At 37.4% G+C, this 20,682-nt stretch overlaps 1 long non-coding RNA gene across 1 annotated transcript in view; it reads right to left on the bottom strand.

The window, feature by feature from the left end:
- Window positions 1–20,682, bottom strand: part of LOC122793070 — a 54,370-nt gene that overhangs the window by 7,690 nt on the left and 25,998 nt on the right. Inside the window, exon 2 of the long non-coding RNA XR_006363444.1 lies at window positions 11,901–11,994. This is a non-coding gene — a long non-coding RNA (uncharacterized LOC122793070). The remainder of the gene's footprint in view (window positions 1–11,900; window positions 11,995–20,682) is intronic.

Here is a 20,682-nt window from a genome sequence, read left to right as displayed (position 1 = left end):
GAAAGCCATCAATGCAAACTGACTTCAAGACTGCTACATTTTCCTTCAAGTTGATATGCAAATGTTGGAGTTTGACAGGCCACGTGTCTTGCACCCATTTTCCATTGAGGTGTGCTCCCCAAGCCTTGTCCGAGGCATCTGTCGTTAGGATCCAGAGAGTCCCTTGTTTAGGTGACATTCCTGAGCCAAACTCCTTCTGAATGCAAGGTATTATCTGAATGACAGTGTCCAGATCTTGGCAGTGCTGTGTCCATACATTTTTGAGATACCATTGAAGCTTCCTCATATGCAGTTTGGCATTGGGAAGCACCAGAATACAAGATGCCATGAACCCCAAGGCTTGAAGGACTGTCCTTGCAGTCAGCCTGGACAGAGACATTTGATGGAAATAAAGAGAAAGGCTTCTTTGTTTGTCCGGGTCAAAAAGCCACCTGGGAAGCTGTATTCAGTCTCACACCCAGAAAGCACATGTCCTGAGAGGGTACTAGACTGGACTTTGTTTCGTTCACAGAATACCCTAGGCATCTTAACACTGCCATCACATACTGTAGATGATGAAGAAGTTTGTCCTTTTCTTGTGCAATAATCAGGCAATCGTCCAAATAAGGATAAATCTGTATTCCTCTTAGTCTGAAAAAAAGCTATCACTGGAGCCAGAACCTTTGTGAACACTCTGGGCGCAGTAGATAAGCCAAAGGGCAATGCAGAGAACTGATAATGTAAATTTTTTCAGAAAACGCAGGTACCTCCTGCAACTGGGCCTGATAGGAACATGAAGGTAAGCCTCTTTGAGATCCAGAGTAACCATCCAGTGATCTTTTCCCAACAGAGGTAAAAGTTGTTGTAAAGTCAACATCTTGAACTTTGGAATGTCCAGGTAAGTGTTGAGGATAGATAAATCCAAAATTGGTCTCCACGTGTTCCCTTTCTTTGGAACTAGAAACAGGCGAGAATAAAATCCTAGGCCCACTTCTGACAGAGGAACTGGCTGTATAGCTCCTATTTGAAGAAGTAAAGAAATTTGTTTGTGAGCCTCTATCCTTTGCCGAGGAGGGACGTCTGGGATGCCCTTGAAAGGAGGCATGGTATGGAAATAGAACTTGTAACCTCGGTTTATAATGTCCAATACCCATTTGTCCTGGGTGACTAAATGCCAATTTTGCTTGAAAAGAGCCAACTTTCCTCCCAAAGGAGCTGCCAGGCAAGAAGAATCTGGCAGCTGAAAATGCAGGTCATTGGGCCTGTTTACGAAAGGACTGGCCCCTGCCCTCACCAGCAGATTGAGCAGGAACTCCATTGTCTCGGCCTGAAGGTACTCTGAGCTCTGCCCCTTAGATCTACCCCTAGACTGAGAATCAGAAGAAGGGTACGTCCACCCCTTAGTAGGCCAATTTCTACTAAACTTTGGAGGTTGTACCTGCAAAAATCTTTAACAGTCTGCATAGACTTAGCCTTGTCTTCCATTTTCTTTAAGACTGACTCCACAGGAGGACCAAACAAAACTTCAGACTGTAAAGGGCATCCAGAATTCTAGACTTAACATGCTCAGACAAATTCTGATCCTTAACTGAACCAGTGGCAGCCACCCTAGAAGAAGCCTGTAAAGCATCAAAACCACATTGCAAAGAGTGCTTTCCCACCTGTTCAGAAACATGCACTAAATCCTGCAATTCTTTACACTCTATGCCCTCTGCCAAAGCATCCACTTTAGATCTTAGCTGAGAAAGGAGGAAATTCTGATACTTCAACATATGAAACTGGCAGTTCAAAGCTCTCATTGCTAAAGTAGAAGAGGTATACACCTTCTTACCCCATCTATCCAAAGCTCTAGCTTCCTTATCCAGAAAAGGAACAGTTCTTACTCTAACACCCTTAAGCCCCTGACTAATAGTTTCTGGGTCCGCCTAGGACTCTTATAAAGATATTTATGAGCCTCAGGCACCCTGTAATACCTGTCCGGTTTAACTGGAGCAGGAGGCACAGAATCTGGATTAAGAAAGCTCCGAAAAAACATCTGAAACAACATCCAAAACCGGAGGAATAGCTAATGCTGTGGTAAAGAACTCCTAAGTCTCTTCCGTGAATCAGAGTAATCCTGTCCTTCCCACTTAAAATGCTCCCTCATGGAATGCAGAGTTTCTGAAAATGAAAAATCCTCTGGAGGAGAAGCAGAAGGAGTGGAATCCTCTGCATCTGAATCAGAATAAGGAGGGAAATCTTGAATGCCCTCAGCAGAAGACTCTGAATCATCTGAGGCCTGCTCCAAACTTTCCAACTCTGGCTCCATCCTGGGCCTCTTTATCAGGAAGGGGCATAGAACCTCTAATTAAAGTAATCAAATCCTCTGCCATTTTAAGCATGTGCTTTTTAGGCACAGACCCTGAAGAACCAGAACTGACACCAGAGGCACCTGCCCTTAGAAGGAGCCTTAGAAACAGTAACAGAAGGCCTAACCACCTTAGGCATAGAAGGGAGAATAGTAACCTGAGAGGCCCCTTCAGCCTGACCTGCCTCCTGAGAGGCCACATCATGTAAAATCAAAGTTTCCCTGGGACTCAACAGAAACTTCAGCCGGATCCACCTGTTCAGCTGTAGCTTCTAAAGATCCATCATCCTGCCTAGGCTTTAAAGATTTGTCTTTGCGCTTTAGTAGAAGCAGGCGCCGGAACATCCAACGGCATATTATAATTACACCTCTTGCCAAAGACTAACCTAGCGCAATCTAACCTCCGTTTTATAGTGGTCCCAAACAAGGAATACAAAGCGAGTGGTAATCCCTATCTGTTTCCCAAGAAATACAATTATTCACTTTTTCTGACATCCAGTAAGTAACTGAGGCAAGAAAAAATATACCCTGATGCTCTGATGTCAGATCTAGGCACCCATGACCACAGCGGACTACCCATAAGTAAGGACTGCAGCAATGTGAGATGAAGAACATCACTGCAATTTCACTCCGGGAAACTAACCACTGGGTCACCACTGTGAACGTTGCCCTTTTCTCCACTACTGTGCGATCCTGGAGTTGGTACATTTAGTAAGGGGGGGTATGGGAGGTGGGTTTGATTTGCTTCGGTTTGTTCTTTCTGTGTTGGTGGACATGTGGTTAGTTTCCCGGAGTGAATGTTCTGGGTGTTCGATAACATGCCATTTTGGCAAAGTGGTCTTGATGTTTTGAATTTCATGTATTTTTTTTTTGACAATATCAAGTAGGTGTGTGTGTGTACTAAAATATTATATATATATATATATATAAATATATATATATATATATATATATATACACACACACACATGCACATATGTGTACGTGTGTTGTGTATGTGTGTGTGTATATATATATATATATATATATATATATATATACATACACACACACATGCACATATGTGTGTGTGTGTGTTGTGTATATATATATATATATATATATATATATATATATATATATATATATATATAGGCCCCCTGCATTTTGTTAAACGCATTAAATACATTTGACTGCTAAACACAGGAGTGGGGTTTAATTTTAATGGTATGGACATTGGAGCCATGCAAATGTCAGTGTTATGTTTTGTTGAGACAGGTGAGTGTGAACAGAGTGAGTGTGTTTGTGAGTTAAGGTTATGGTCAGGACAGATTTTAGTGTCGTTAGTTTGTGTAAGCAAGTGTGTCTTGCATACTGGCAGTGTTCCAGGAAGCTTTTTGCTAAGGTAAGGTATAGGGTTTTCCCTTCACTCCTTAGTAATGGGTGCTAACCCTAATGTATTCTTTATGCATTATTCTTACTGGTTTGGCACTCAATCCAGAATTAATAGGGTTTCTTTTTCCATTGAATTAGTCTCTACAAGAGTTAAAGAAAAAACTTGCACTGTCTCAGACTGTGATGCTATTACTTTCTTGACGGTAGTTAATCAAAGGAAACTCGTTTACATCAACAGTTTCAAGTTTACATCATGAAGTTTGGAAATTTAGCAAGATTTTGAAACAAACGATGGTGAGGCATTTGAAGTAATGCTAAGGAATTCAATGAAGACATATTTATACAGAAGGATATCAACACAGTACTGTAATAAAAAAGGAATGTGATGCATCTTTATTGGACCTTCATTGTAAGACTGAAAATTTAAAGTTAAAAATACAGAAAGGAAACAAAGAATTATCAGAAATGAAATAGCTAAATTTAGAATAACAGAAAATATTGCAGTTTAAGGTATACATTGGGTCAGAAAACGTTAAATTACACTCTTATTCTTTAACACCTAAAGGTCTAAATAGGTTTGCGTTTAGATCAAAAAAGTTAAATACATCTAATCATATTAGTTCCAGCTCTTCCAGGACGTAGTAGAAAGATCACTAATGTAGAGAACATTCTCCAGTGATTTAAAACTAATTATGACAGTATTAATACTAAAAGTAATTGCCTGGGGGATGAGAGAATGTCTGACACTTTTCTTAACTAATAACATTCAGGAAAAACTTATAGGTGGAATAGGTCAAAAGATTAAATAAGTCCATTACTCTGGTAGAAATCAAGGATGAAATAAAAAACAACAAAAGAAAATAAAGACCCTGGAAATGATGGTATTACCTTTAAATTATACAAGAAATTGCCTCATGAGGCCCTAGGTCTGCTTCATTGAGTATGGAAGTTAAAATTACTATGATTATTCACCCCTCGTAGAAATTCACACGCATTCATTCTATACAAAAACAAGATGACTCATCTCCTTGTTCCTATGTTCGACTCATTTCTTTGTTCAATTTTGAATATCACTTATATCTATTAAATTCAAACAATTAAAAAATATCAGACTGGCTTTGTTTTACATAGGTAAATTCAGGAAAAAAATATATGCCTCAGGAAATAATTATTACTGATAAAACTAATAGTAATTATTAGCCATAATTTATCTAGATATAGGCACAGCTTTTGATTCAATAAAATGGTCCAATATAAAGTCTTGGGAATTTAAACTTTTCCAGTGATTTTAGTTTTCTTCAAGTTCATTTACTACAACTCTTCCACTTAAGTCAAAATATGTTCCTTTATCTCACAATCCTTTAAAATTACTTAAGGTACAAATACAGAGTTGTCCTCTTTCTCAGCTTTTGTTTACTCTAGCCATAGAACATTTCTCTAAATATATTAAAATAATGATAAAACATGTTTCAAAGTTAATAACCTTTATTCATCTGAAATTCAATTATATGCAGAAGACATTCTTTAAACTATAAGAAATATTGATTCATTTTAGTTACTATAAAAATCTTATATAAAAACACATTTTGAATTAACATCTTTTTGAAAATTTAACCAAACTAGAACTAATATTTTAAGGAATTATATTGATGAATTGATATAGAGTGCTTAATAGGAACAAAAAAAAGTTCAATTAGGCACGTTCCAAGATGGCTGCACATGGATCAACAGCTTAATTTCAGTTTCTTTTTTCACATGAGGACAGCTGAAAGACAAGGGTCAGGAACTCTGTCACTTTTACCAAATTCAGTTACTGGCTAGTAAGTACACTGCCTGGATGCTAGCGAAGAAGAAACTGTGACAGCCAGAAAGAAAATCAACTAGAAAGGGTGGGGAGAAAACATTGACTGGAAGAATCCTGCAGCTGTTCAGCAAAAAGCAAGTCAAGCTCCAGCTTTGGGGCAAGACATGGCTTCCAGTAATCTAGAGGGAAAAAAGTAAAATGTGCTCAGAACTGATTAAAATAAATTTAACACAGGAGGAGTTCATCAACTCAAATAAAAGGCTGGAAAAAATAGAAATAGCTTTAAACAGATATTCAGATAAGCTGATAAAACTGCAAAAATCAGAAGTTGAAATAAAGAAAAGGCTGGCTGAGTATGAGACTGTTCAAGAAGAGATGTTTCAAAAAAATGGAAGAATCAGAGGACAAAGCAAGTAGAAAAAATCTGAAACCTTCTGCTGTACCACAGAAATTAGAAAGAACAGACTATTAATTTTATAAAGGTACAAATAAGTAACTGGACTAGTATTCCACAGCAAGAATTGTTAAATGAAAGGGCATACCATGTGCACACTCCAAATCTGTGCATGAGAAAGCAACCAAGACCTATATGAGCAAAGATGCAAACCAAATAAAAGAAAGAGTTGATCTTGACAAAACTGCAGCAAAAGGGAAAACTATTAAAATCTGAAGACAGTAGTGTGTGAAAAATGACTTTCACTGTACACCAGAAGAGAAACCCATCCCATCAGGAAATGCTGAGAGGCAGGTGCGACATTCAAGCTGTTGCATCCAGCTGTCTTCAGAATACTTTTCCTGGAAGATGTCATTTTTGACACAGTACAGGCTAAGGAGGAAATACAAAAGTTTACCTAAAAAAGTGAGCCATGAAGCAAAATAGGAATCTGCTAATCATTCTTCGGATAATAAAGCACACAGAGACTTTTCCAGTGAAACCTTTTCCACAGTTCCAAAGGAAAATGTTTGAGAGACAGAGAAAAGCATAGGAGTTGACTAGACAAATTGGGAATTCCTTAGAATTGAACAACATCTGGAGTTGGGAAATGAACAGGAAGCACACCAGCAACATGGAAATTAGTGAATAAATGCGGGTCTGCAAAGCAGTAATTGCATTTTTGAAATACAGCTGTAGAAGAAAAAGTGGAAAGAATGAACTTTTGTTGACTTTGTTAAACCTGTGGGGAATGAAAGGCATTTGCCCCACTTCATGTCATTAACGAGAGGAAGGGACATTGAGAGGAGGGGATGAAAATATAAATCTAAGCAGAACAATTTCTGTTCTTAGCAGTATTTATATGAAACTTTTCATGATTTAAATTGCATGTTTTATAGTAAAGCATTTTAGTTGTTCTTGTATGTGATAAAGATACTAAAGTAAGCAGATGCCCTTTTTCTTTTTTAGTATTAAGAAATGTAGGCGTTACAAAGCAAAGAGAGAAAAAGGCTACACAAAAGCATGTTTAAATTAACAGGCTGTAATCTTGAGGTTGAGGTGTGGGATGGGGTGCAAAAGTACAAAGCTCAATGTATGTACAGCTGATATCTTTCTCTTACTTTTGCACAGGCGAACATCTGTATTAAGACACTTGGCTTAATCTAACACGTTTTATGTGGAGAAAAGTAAACAGAACACTGAACATAAAAGTTTTTCTTTACCAATACACATTTCAGCTTGTCTTTAGAAGCCTGTAGTTAAGATCTACAGTTTACAGCAAAAGTAAATTAAGGCAACAAAGTTACACACTGGAAATCAGTCACTGTACTTTATTGCAGAAGACAAACGGTAAGCACCTCAGTGTACCTGCAGCCGTTTGGTTTTTGCATCTTAAGATCTACAGTTTGTTTCTATTATGTTTCCATGGAGACAAGCTGATAGCAGGGCAATAAATAAGTCAGAACACTGGTTTCTTCAAGGCTAAAAGTTAGTGTTTTCTGAAAGCATGGAAGTTGTTTTTCACATCTGGGAGGGGAATAAAGATTAAAAAGTGCAAACACCAATAAGTTAAGTAGAAGTACAGGCAATAACATGCATCTTAGCATGGATAATCTCCATTTTGGTTACTTAAGGCCTGTGTTTGCAGCTATTTGAGACATCTGTTCCTCTTAGAAGGCTTAAATGTCATTATCTGAAGATGTACATAGCTTTGTTTCTATTAAGTTAACTGGTTTTGGGGGTGATCTAGGGATGTGTTTGTATTTTTGCTTGAGGGTTTCCAATAAAACAAAAGGTCTTGTAAAATATGACATAGGTTCCAATGCTGATAAGAAGAAAAATGTATAAAGGATTAACCTGCCAAAAATTAGTGGGTGCATGTATCACAAAAGCTGAAAACAGACATTTAAAAAAGCTGTCATATACAACAGTTTGGAATATCATAATGGCTACAATTTCCATATTATCTTGAAATGTGAATGGTCTCACAGGTGTAGACAAAAAAGAAAGAGTTAATAATTATATTAAAAAATGTAGAGTGCAAACAGCAATACTACAGTGACACATATGGGAAGAAATGAGCATGTGAAATTGATAAGGATTTCAGGATGGATATTCATCAGAATATCATGGACAAAGGAAAAGAGAAATATTTCTATTAATTGCTAGAGGAAGTCCAATTGTGATAGCACAGTAAAAATATAATAATGGCAAATTTGTGGTAGTAAGAGGCTCCTGGCAAGGGATGAGGATTACTCTGGCATATATTTAAATTCAACCTAAAATTTCTATTATGGAGCTTAATTGTTCTGGAGAAATAATCAGCTTTAAGCAGGGGATATTAGTTATACGCAGGGAGGAGAGTTTGACTTGCAACAATAAGGATTTATCTCTGGGGCCTAAAGGGAAAATATAACAAAGGAGGGTAGATTTGTGAAGAAATGTATGAAAATATCTGGTATGGAAGACATGAATTTAGTAGAATGAACAGAGAGAAAATTTGCATATTTCCCAATGTACAATAACTGGACGAAATGAGACAGAAATTATATGTCACACGAACATGTGCATTTAATTAAGCAGATCCAATAGCTACTTCAGATCATGCTCCAACAATTGCTAATGAGCAAAAGATGAGACATTGATGCTTCCTCACCTACTTATTAAAAACATTGGAATTTAAGGAATTAGTAGAAATTATTTTTGAGTTATTAGGGAAGTTATAGCTACTGAATGGGATAAAATGAAATGTAAAACATATGGCAGAAATAAAAGAAATAGAGATATGACTATAAACTGATAAAACAAGGATGATTAGAAATGCTGGATATGTTGCCCTATCAATAAATACAAAGACAGAAAGGGAGTCTCAACATTCTGGAGCTGGTTCTGTGCTTTCATGCATCTTCCTCAGATCTGCCTGCAGAGTTGGGTTTACATTCATGTGTTGATTTCTGTAGATGATAGTTCCAGTGTTATTTTCATAGGATTTCATAGGTTAGTACTAGGCTAACTGCCCTTGTGAGCCATTGTAAGCCTAGCCAATTATCCTTTGTGAGACTCAAACCATGCACCTTGTCTTTGCAAGGCAAGCGCCTTAACCAATAGGCCACCCTCCCAACAATAATCAACCCTTGCAAGTCTCAAGCCCAGGACCCTGCACACAACAGCCACAGTGAATTACCATTAGGTGTGTTAAGATTGGTTTTAAAACAAAGAAAAATAACTGCAGTGTAGAAAATGCTAGATTAAGGCACTTTTTTAATGGATTTGATTCTGCTTTTCCACTATAGTTTTCTGCACTTATGTTTGAGCAGATTTGGTATCTTTCATTAGTTGTAACTGAAACATAGCTGGCAAGTCTTCGGAAACAGGTGAAACTTGTTTGACACAGCAGTGGTGATCCATCTCCAACCAATGGCAACCACATTTCTGTTTGATACTGCAAAGGATCTTTCCACCACTATATTGTTTTGGAGAATGTGGTACTTCAACAGGGGCACTTCTAACTTTTTTTCCTGTGAGCCATAAGTTTTTAGACTGGTGAGGTTTTCCACAGCAGTATTTTAGAAAACCTTCCCTAGGGATAGGGGTGCAATCAAGTTAGCCACATGCCAGTGGGAAGAGTACTAGCACTTTATTCTTTTGTAATGCTGTTTGAAATATATGTTTACTGTACAAAAGCATGTACTGCTTTATTTGCTGATTTTACAAGCTGCACGTTCCTGTTCATAATTTCTTTTTGTGTTTGGCTTAAATTTACTGCTCAATGAAGACAGAAGCCGTAATACATTGCTGACGCAGAACTCAAAGAAATGGATGAGATCTCTTATATGGCAAAACTCTAAAGTCTAGCTGGAAAAATTAATGTGCTCCTGTGAATAATTCCCAGTATAAATAACGATATTATAGCAATGATGCTTATCAATCTAAGCATAGAATCTACCTAGATATGTTACATTTGTTTATTAATCTGTAAGCAATTTATTTGATAATGTGACTTATGATTAATCTTATGAAACAGTCTCATCATGGCATCTACCTAAATATTTTACATTTACTGAAATATCAAAGTAATTTACCCGATAGTGTGATGTTTTTGTTTTTCCCCACTGGTAAACTATTCATTAACAAATATAAAACAGCTAATGAGAAATGAGGTGACATTTCTTGATCAGTGATGCTTTTATTTTTTCCTAATAATTTTGTAAATGCAAAAATGCAGCTGTGAACCTATTTAAGTATGCATTCCTTACTGGGCATTAATATTTCTGCATTCTTAATCAGAAGTGTTCAGTTAGGATCAGTTCACTCGTGTGTCTTCTTAAGTAGTCCTGCTTTGTTATGACCTAATCATTTACAACAGGAGCAGGTATATAGATATGAAACTTCTCCAGGTTCATCATTTAGTCAAGAACTATACATTGATATACTATCAATAAATATTGAAAATCAGTTACCTAAAAATATTACAGTATCAGCTAGATGCATCCCATAACTGCAGCATCACTAACTACCTAGTAAAACTTTAATAAACTGTACCAATGTCTGTGGCTGCATCCTTTTCTTATTTCTCCTGTCCATCTTGAGGTTATTCTAAAATATCTTTTCACATAAAAATAAACAATCATCATATACAGTTTTCTAACTCACACTACATCAACCTCCATACTACAAGGCATATTCATTTTAGAGTGTTTTTTTTCCTAGGTGCCCCCCCCCCCCCCCCCGCCTGCTAGCCATCAGGCCTCCCCACTGAACTTGAGCAAATTCATTCCCTAGCAGCGAGAAACCCCCAGATCCTCAAAGGTTAACAGTTATCTGGAGAAGCTGTCATTCAAGTAGACATTTAGGAATTTGTGCTACATCTGGCACACTGGCAAAAAGAGCACTCTGCAAATTTCTAACCCTGCCCCCTGTGTGGGTGTGGATGGGTGAAGGGGCTACCTGCTTCATTTTGGGGGCTTGCAATATCTTCATTTGATTTCACACTCTTTGCACTCACTAATGAGGGCTACCAACAATCAATGACTTTGTAAGCTGAAATCCTGCAACACGCACCCAATGCAAGTCATCCCTCTTTTGCAGGACTTTGGCTACACATCTCTTACTCCAAGTCACCTTCCTCCCAGGATGGGCACATCCATCCTCACTTGCCAACACAATTACGTGCCCAAGCTAATAACTGAACCTGGGTTACCTTAGCCTCTGTCAAAGCTTTATCCCTCTATATCACTCGCATTAGCTATTCATTAAACAGACGCTGCCACTCAAAATGTAGCCTCTGGCTCAGTCCATCAGTTCAATATCTGCACATTCCTATGAAAAAGGCTTGCTGCTTTCTCTCTCTCTGCTCTTCCAAATCCCCGCACCACTTTTCAAAAAATGGTTGTTTCTCTCATGTGTCTGTTGTATCTTCTTTCATTGCATTCATACTCTAACCTTAACTTCTACACTATCCTAGCATATATCCATAAACTTGCTCAGCTGGCTAGGCAAGACTATACTTGAACCAAGGGTACATAACTTTTTACCCTACTCATATAAGATCAGCTTCAAACATTTCTCTAATCACCAGCTAAACAAGCATGTCGTATAGCTAACCTTTTGGATACCTGCAGAGAGCCTGAGTGAGTGAAAACAAGAATGTCACTTGTCAGCAAGAAATTTTGTTTAATGTATATCTACCTCATTCTTTGTCTGACCATTGCTAAATATATTTCTTTTTGCTAATTCATGTGTTTTTTCTGCTCTTCTTTTACTTTCCTGGGTCTTGGTTCAGGAGTTCTTAGTACCAGTTCCCTTACCTGCCTCATCTAGTCAACAAATCTCTCTCACACAAACACACACACGTACTTTAAAATAACTGTACTTGCACAAAATGACCCATGCAGTAAATCATGTTAACATTAGTACAGGAAAGAATCAACAGTGTCTAAAAAGATAATTATGAGTGAATGTACCTTTTCTAGTCTTGCTAAATTGGCAGTCAATTCTTCATAAATTATATCTGCATTCACATTCAGATGGGGTTCTGGGTCTCTACTCCTCATTTGGCTGTAGAAAAACAAATTAACAGCAGAACTGTGAAATCAAGAGGAAACCTGGCAGCAATTGTAAGGATATTTTGTTTGGTCATTTTTTTCAAGTGCAACACAATTTGAAGTATTAATTTCAATGCATTTCAGGAGATCAGGCATATGTGAATTTTTGAAAATGAACAAAAATTCGGAAGAAATATTCTGATACAGCAATTCAGTGTCACTCATCTTAATATGTATAATAAAAATACTGTGTTTTTGGATGGGGTGGAGTGTAGAGCAGGACAAGAGGTAAGAGAGGGCAATTTTGGCTTCATGCAATGTGGCATATGAGTAAATGCATTCTTGATTACCCTGCAGTGTAATAATGCAACAACTGAAGAGCCCCGGTCATTACTGGAGCTGGTCCTTTTCAAATATATATATACACACACACACACACACACATATATATATATATATATATATATACACACACACACACACACACACACACACCAACACACGTGTGTGTGTGTGTGTGTGTGTGTGTGTGTGTGTGTGTGTGTGTTTGATGCAAGGTATTGCCGGCTATACCAGAAGTAGGGCAATGGATGTATAACATATGCCAGCATAGCTACTTGGAATTTTGTAAAGAATTATATGTCATTTGTATATCAAACTGATTGGTGTAGGTGTTGTGCTGAAAATGTATTTGTAAAGTTGCTTGTGTTAAAACATGTAACAGTGGGTCCTGCTGGACATAAAAAGATATACACCTGTATGTCATACTGTATTGTAACTGTTGAAATTAATATTTTAACAGAGGACTCTTGAAGAGAAGAGGTTAATCTCAGTCTAGCTAACTTTGAAAAATAGCTTGAAATTACATTTCCTGGTTTAGGCCATACAAATTGTATCTTACAGTTCTAATTGCAGCCAAAGACAAAATGTCTGTGAAAACAAGGACTAGGAATCCTGCTATATTGTCCTTAGCAGTGAACTAATTGCTACACTGGAAGGGTGGAAGTGTTGAACTGTTTTTATGGCTTCCAGATGCTAGAACACATCTTAGCAAACTGTGTGTGTATGGTAACATGTATGTGTGAGATTCTGGCTCAGTTTCTAGTAAAGAGGGAGGAGTATAGGAACCAGAGGTCAGATGACCAGATGTATGTGATGTCATTCTGTGATCCAGCACTGAAATGATGGTTTAATACTAGATAAGACAAAAGTCTCAGAGCAGTCTGTTTTTGAAACCAAGAAGGATCCCTCACTTACATCATCTTGTCTTGATCTAGTAAGTGAACTAGGGGATAGTAATTCTTTAGATCAGTCAGGAAAATATAGTGAGATCAGTTGAGTACTGTTTTTCTGTATCTGTGTGAATCTATCCATCTATGTTATATTACCTGTGACTGAAACTCCAGTGTTTATTGTAAATAGATATTTAGTATTTTCATGTTATTTTATTATTTATTATTAAATATGTTTAAATTTTTCATTGTGGTTGATCTTTCAGAGAATATTTTAACCTTTGAGAGTACTTATATTTATTTGGAGACACTATGGCCACTCCTGAAAGCCTTACTGCATTGGTCAAACACTACCATTTGTATTAGTATTAATTTTACTTAGTATAATTGCATACCTTTGTAACAGCCTTATCGTAGCTGGCTTTGGAATTTCTTGGTGGCAGTATCTACACTATAATCTGGGAAGAACAGCATAGCTAGTAAATCTGTTAGTGTTTCCCGTATGTGTGTGTGTGTGTGTGTGTGTGTGTGTGTGTGTGTGTGAGAATCAAATCTGAAAGAGTGTGTGTGTGTGTGTCAGCTACTTGAAGCAGGGACACAGAGCACTAGTTTCAGAGAGAGGGTGGTGGAGAACTTGGCCTGGGATGCTTGGCTGAGGATTCAACTCTATAGCTGTGCCAGTGAGCAGTCTTATTGGGGGCCTGGAGAGAGTGAGAGAGAGAAACCCAGACACCAGACTGAGTGTGTTCCCTGTCTGCTCTTAAGGGAAACTATGCTTGTTGCAGAGAGCTGCATCAGAAAATACTGAGAGTATATATCTTTGTTCCAAGTGAACATCCCTCACCGGGGTCAGTGGTGAGGATTCAGGCTCCTTAATGACTGACCCAGAGGAGGGGCATCACAATATGCACCAGGTTGGAACTGACCTATAAGCAGGGATTGTCATCTTAATGACCATTTTTCACCTTTAATACAAAAAGTACAAAACCAAGACATGGTTAGCTGCCTTAAAACATTGTCCTAGAGTACTGAAGCCCATGGCACTTTTACGAAGTTCAAGGGGAAACGCTAGAAAATTAAAATAAAAGAGATGTATAAAACAAGAGGATACAAGATAGAAGCTAAACAGCTCAAGATACACACCAAAATGTATTACTCCCACAAAGGGATGCCGATGCTTAAAACAGCCTCTGATTAGATGTCAAAAGATAAAAACAGTGATTGTATTCAAGAATGCATGGATATACACAAGTTAATAATTTAGAGAAGGGGGAATGTAAGTTGGTAAGCAGTGTGTGAAGTTTTTTTTTTACAATACTGTTTTTTTCTGCCCCCGTGCCTGCCAACCATTAAGCTGCTGTCAAAACCCCCTACTTGTTCCTCACAGGGGCAACAGTGCTGGTGCCTATTTGTTGCCCTCTGGGTCAAACGCCACCAGAGCCCATTTGTTTCCCTAACAGGTCAATGAGGCAACCAAGGGTGATTTTTTTTTTCTTTATGTTTCTAAACCACCCATGTGATTTGATGTAAGCACTTGCATCACCATGTGGGTACCAGTGCTTCCCAGTCAGGAGTGCACATGCTTTAACTTGCACCCTGCAAGGGCTATGATGAATGAGGCTTGGGTAGCCACACTCTTGCCCCTCTTACAGTTACATTCTAACTGCCTGGGACCAGTCTCTGCCTACTCCTGGAAAGGCAAGAGCTAGGAAGCTACTACATCCCACTTCCAGGACAAGCATGCCAGGAAAAAGACATGCCTTTCTCTCCAAACCCCACCAGGTTCTGTACCACCTAAGCCTGCAATCAAATTTTCTTTGTTTAGGTAACAGTCAGGGCTCCCTACAACCTTCTTGCCCCTGTTGTATAGCACAGAGCAAAATGACAGATTAAATGTACTAAAGCAGTCCTTATCTGCAAAAGAAATGTATGTTTCCATATTTTAAGAAAATCAACACATACACATGTTGGGCATATGCCTAGGTACACTGAATTCTTCATCAGCATTCACCAAGAATGGCAAACTACTGCACAAGGTAACTTCCTGGCTGGTAGTTATAAAATCTGGTGGCTCACCTGGTCTTCTGGTATACCCATTCAGTGACCTAAATTTAGGATGTCATCTGTTCAATGATCTCATCTAACAAATGGTGATAACAGAGATTTCCACAAGTTGTTAAAAATACACACCCTTCATTTAATACTAAGAAAAGAGGCCCAGCAAAATATTCTGCAGAAACACAATAAATGGTTCTAAGTTGTTATGTGACTGAAGTGTTTTATTCTGAAGAATTATATTTTGATGACGGTTATAGTACACAATAGTCACATATATGGTGAGAAAGGAATTATATTTTGATGACGGTTATAGTACACAGGAGTCACATATATGGTGAGAAAGGATAAAAATATACCAAGACAAAACAGTTACTGTCTTAGATGTGTTTTTATAGGTAATATTTAGACTGTAATGATTAGAAATCATAATATATATGATCAGCTTAGTAAATATTTGTAGCTTATATATCTGCAAAATAACACATTTTTACAGTCGCACTTACTGTGGAGTGGTTGCAACTTTCAGTAATGTTACTGATCTTGACACAGATTTAAGCGTTCTGCTCAGTCCTTCCTCTTTTTACATATTTTCCACTTTGAAACTTTCACTGAACTGTGGTAACTTGTGGCCGTTTTTCATCACAAAAATAACAGAAACATCCTTATCATTTCAGGTGGCCTATGAGGGGACCCTCTTGGATGGCTCTATGATTGGCTTCATCTTATGTTCCCATATCATCAGTTATACTCTGAAATTTCCACTTTTGGAAGCACATATAATTCAGACCCCAGAGCTGCTACCCAGTTACAATACTTGCATAGTTCATCATTCATACCCACACACACATTAATGAGGTCTATTGATAAAGGACTGGTAGCTGTAAGGCCATGTTCCCTAGTCTCTCTGCCTTTTCACTTCCTGCTTGCCATCAATTTCTAGCAGTAGACTGTTGGACTAGAACCACTTCCCATCAGGATGGGCAAGCTGGCACTTGCTCCATCCTGCCCTACCTGCCTCCTCCACTGCCGCAGCACCTACCTGAACTTCGGTTGTCTGGGTTATAGTCAGAACGTTACCATCATATGCCACAGCACTGGGTTTCTGCTTGTCAATTCTGATTTATTTTTTTCCTTTGTTGTTCGTTAATTTGTTTTCTTACAATCACCAACTGTTTTGAGTTGTGTGTCAGTTTTCATGTATTTTCCAAGTTATTTCTTTGGAGTTTTTGTTCATGATTTTATTTTGCCTTGTTTTTTAGATTTTTATACTCGTCACATATTTAATTAGAATAACTGATGTGCAATTTAATTAGAAAGAATTGGCCAGTCCTATTATCAGATATGAAGATTAATAACATTGTAGGACAGCATCCACATTTTGTCTTTAAAAACAATCATTCTCTAAAGAGATTGTAATGTTATGGTAGAAAACAAGGTGTGAGAAGACTGATACAGGGAGGAACAAGACCTTGTGGTGAATGCAATTTTTGTCAGCATACAGACAGCAATAGGAGATTTGTACATCACACCACCAAACAAGTGTTTGAGTTTAAGGCGAACGCGGATTGTTCCACTGTAAATGTGGTTTATATAACTTGCTGTTCAGCATATACATGTTTTTACATAGGCAAAACCAACAGGATGCTAAAGGACAGAGTCAGAGAACATCTATTGGCTATAAGAAACTGAGATAATAGGAATGCTTTATAGAAACATGTATATGAGGTAGGTGATCTACATAAGTTTAAGTTTGGAGTGTTAAGTGTTAAAACTTTGGGGAACGTTTAGGAGACATTAAGAATATTACAGACCAGCATGAGACTGGATGGATTTTTAGATTTCAAGCATATGTACATCCAGGGTTAAATGGTTATGTACCTTTGAAACCAATTCTCAAAGCTTGTTATTTATTCAAATAGCTCCAGTGGTAATTAAACATCTGAATGATTTTATATGATGCACTGACTATACAAGAGCTGCTGGTTTTTAGCTGCTTTATATTGCTCTGAAAAAAGTGCTCAGGTGAGCATAAAAGCACTCAGCTTTTAAATAAAACTGTGTTTTTTTTTACTTCTGCTTGCTTTCATGGTTGGTCTTGAAAAGAATGAAATGTGTTCAGATTTCCACAAGCATATAATTCAACAAAATTTTAAAGTCAGCTGATGGAGTTTTTGTTTTTTTCAGAATTTGCAGTTCCAGAGGACTTGGTCAACTCTAAACTGCTTTGAAATCAGTCTGAAGAGTGCCATTCACAAGTAACCTTAAGATTTTCTTTCATGAAATTCATTTGTTAACCACTTAATTACACAGATTCACTGCAGACTCTTTACCATAACTGATATCATGTTGATCCACCAATGGAATTTAAGTGCATACTGAAGTTACAGTGAAAATTGTTTTATTTTTACCAGGAGTCGTGAGTCCACCCTCCTCCATGTTTTACCTACAGTTGTACAACAGTGGGGTAAAGGACAAACTTCACTGGTGCTGAAAGTGCCTTTTATGGTGCTAGCACTCATTGAAAGAGTGCTCAAAGAATAGACAGGCCCGTCATGACCCAGGCCATAAAGTTGACAGCAAATGCAAAATATGTATGGATAGCTTAAAGTAGCCAGTGTAACCAACCATAGCAATCAATCTCCTAGCATAAAAATCTGGACAAAGCCAGAAATAATGGGGGACAAAGCCCCAAAAATAGGGACAAATTTTAAATATTGCTCTTCTAAACTTAAGTTGTTAGAATAAACGTCTTGTATTACTGCTCATTTTCTGAAAGATATGAAGTCTAAAACTCAAATGCCTGTCGTCATTTAGTGAAGAGCAAAACCTTGCTATAGTGTTACATTTGAGATGAGATTTGTCTTCCCACATTAGTTCCACAAACTCTAAAACCTAAATCCAAAATGGTGTGCTGCCCTGCAAATCCAAATCTCTGATTAGAGTACAAAAAACTGGTGACAGCATAGTGTTTGTGGAAAATGATTATTCACTGTACATAAGAAGAAGAGAAACAAACGTATCCTAGCAATAAGGGATGTCGAGTGTCGGGTATGAGATTCAAATTGCTGTACCTGGCTGTCTTCATAGTATTTGTTTTCCTGGAGGATCATACACATTTTTGATGCAGTACAGGCTAAGAAGGAAATAACATTTATCCAATAAAAACTGAATAAGCAAGCAAAAGCATATTCTGCTTCTTATTCTTTTGACAATAAAGCTCATAGAGACGGGCTTTGCCACATCATAATTTCAGCTCTCCCAGTGTGAAAACAGAAACTGAAAAAAAGGAGTGCCAATTAATTTGTTTTAGTAAAATTCAGTTACTGGCTGGTAGATATACTGCCTAGATGCCAACAAAGAAAATATTTGGAAAACCTGAAAGAAAATCAACCAGAAAAGATGAAAAAAAAACACTGTCTGGGAAGGATTCTGCAGCTATTCAGCAGAATGCAGTTCAAGCTTCAGTTGTTGTTCAAGAGATGGCGTCTGGTAATTTAGAGGAAAAAATAAATCAAATCTACTCAGTGGCGATTAAAATAAAAGAATTATTGAAGGACTATATCAATTCAGACAATAAAGGCTGGAAAAACAAAGAAGTTTTAACTAGTCATTCAGATGAACTGATAAAACTGCAAAAATCAGAGGCTGACATGAAGAAAAAGCTGGCAGAATATGAGCTTTCTCAAGAAAAACTGTTTACAAAATATAGTTAGAAGACAGAGCTCACAGAGAAAATGTGACATTTTCTGCTGTACCAGAGAAACTGTAAGGAACAGACTGTATTAATTTTACGACAATAGAAATAAGGAACTGGATTGGTGTTCCATTGCAGAATTTGTTAACTGAAAGGGCACATCAAGTGTGTGGTCCAAACCTGGCCATGAGAAAGCAGTCAAAACCAATATTAGTAAAGATGCAATCATACCAGCAGAAAGAGTTGAGCCTGACAAAATTGTGGCAGAAGGGCAAAGTATTAAAAACTAGAAACAGCAGAGTGCTTGTAGAAAATGATTATTCACTGTACACCAGGCAGAAGAGAAGCAAATTTATCCCAGCAATTGGGGAATGTCTAGAGGCAGGTGTGACATTCAAGGTGCTGTATCCAGTTGTCTTGAAAGTTTTTGTTTTCTTGGAGGACCAAAGTCATTTTTTTTTTTTTTTTACATAGAACAGGCCGAGAAAGAAATAAAAAACAAATCTAACAAAAAGTCAGCCAGTAAGCAGAATTAGACTCAGTTTTTCATTCTTCTTATGGTAAGGTGCAAAAGAAAAGACTTTGCAAGTGAAACCTTTACCAATGTTCCAAAGGAAAATGCTTGAGAGACAGAAAAAAAGTAGAGGTTGATTAGAAGAATCAGCAGTACACTGGACTTGAAGCAGAGTCTGCTGCTGGGAGATTATATGGGAGACTATAAAGCATCTTATCACATCTGTGAAATATGGTTTTGCAAGAAAAGTGGCTGAAAAACACTGGACTTTTGTTGACTTTGTTACAGTTGGTGGACTGTAAAGCACATACCCTATTTATATCATTAATGTTTAGAAACACACACAGAGGGGAAAACAATTTTTGCTCTTAAATGTATTTGTGTAAAACATTTCATGATATAAATGGGATATTATATACACAGTTTTGTGTAGTGTGTAGCCAGGGGTATTTTAAATGTTGGGGTAGTCTTTGCTTACTGCTATATGTGTTAAATATATTAATAGTATTAACACGTATTATTTAGTTATAAGAAATATAGGTTTTACAGTATAACAAGATAAAACTGGCTGGACAAAAACAAGTTTAATGTTCATATGCTGTGATCTTGGGCTCCTGGTGTGGGGGTGAGGTGTAAAAGTGCACTTATTATATGATATGTAGAATTAGGATATTTTCTCTTTTTATTTTACAAGAGTGATTGTCTAGATTAGTACCTTTGGCTTAATTTGTAAACATGTATTTTTGTAAGCAAGAAGTCTTTAAAAATAAGACAAAATGATGAAAGCCATGAACATGTTAAGCTTCTTACAACTGCAAAGATATTAGCTTGTTTGCTTTCCGTTAGCAAATGTTCAGTGGAGTTTAGGTGTGCATGGCTGCCCTCAGCTGCAGATTCTTTTCTGAGTGAAATTTACAAAGACTCGTTCCTGAGTACGTTTTCATGGAGATAAGCTGTCTGCAGGTGCAAGCAGTTAATCTTGAAAATGCTGAGTATTCTTTGCTGAAGGAAATGCAAAATTTAAAGGCACAATGGTATGTTCAGTGAAAAAATTAAGTTTGAAATGATGGGAAGTAAATAAGAGGTAACAACCACCCTAGTGGCCTTAATACTTTAATGCAAGTAATAGAACAGTATACAATTGAGTTTAACTCATTACATCCGAGTAACGCTTCCAGGTGCATCTACAGTTAACGCCTACTT

The sequence above is a fragment of the Protopterus annectens genome, chromosome 2.part0, assembly GCF_019279795.1.
Source record: "Protopterus annectens isolate FY-2018-M chromosome 2.part0, PAN1.0, whole genome shotgun sequence".
NCBI lineage: Eukaryota > Metazoa > Chordata > Ceratodontiformes > Protopteridae > Protopterus > Protopterus annectens.
The sequence above is the reverse complement of the archived record's forward strand: the minus strand, read 5'-3'. Positions and strand labels throughout refer to the sequence as shown.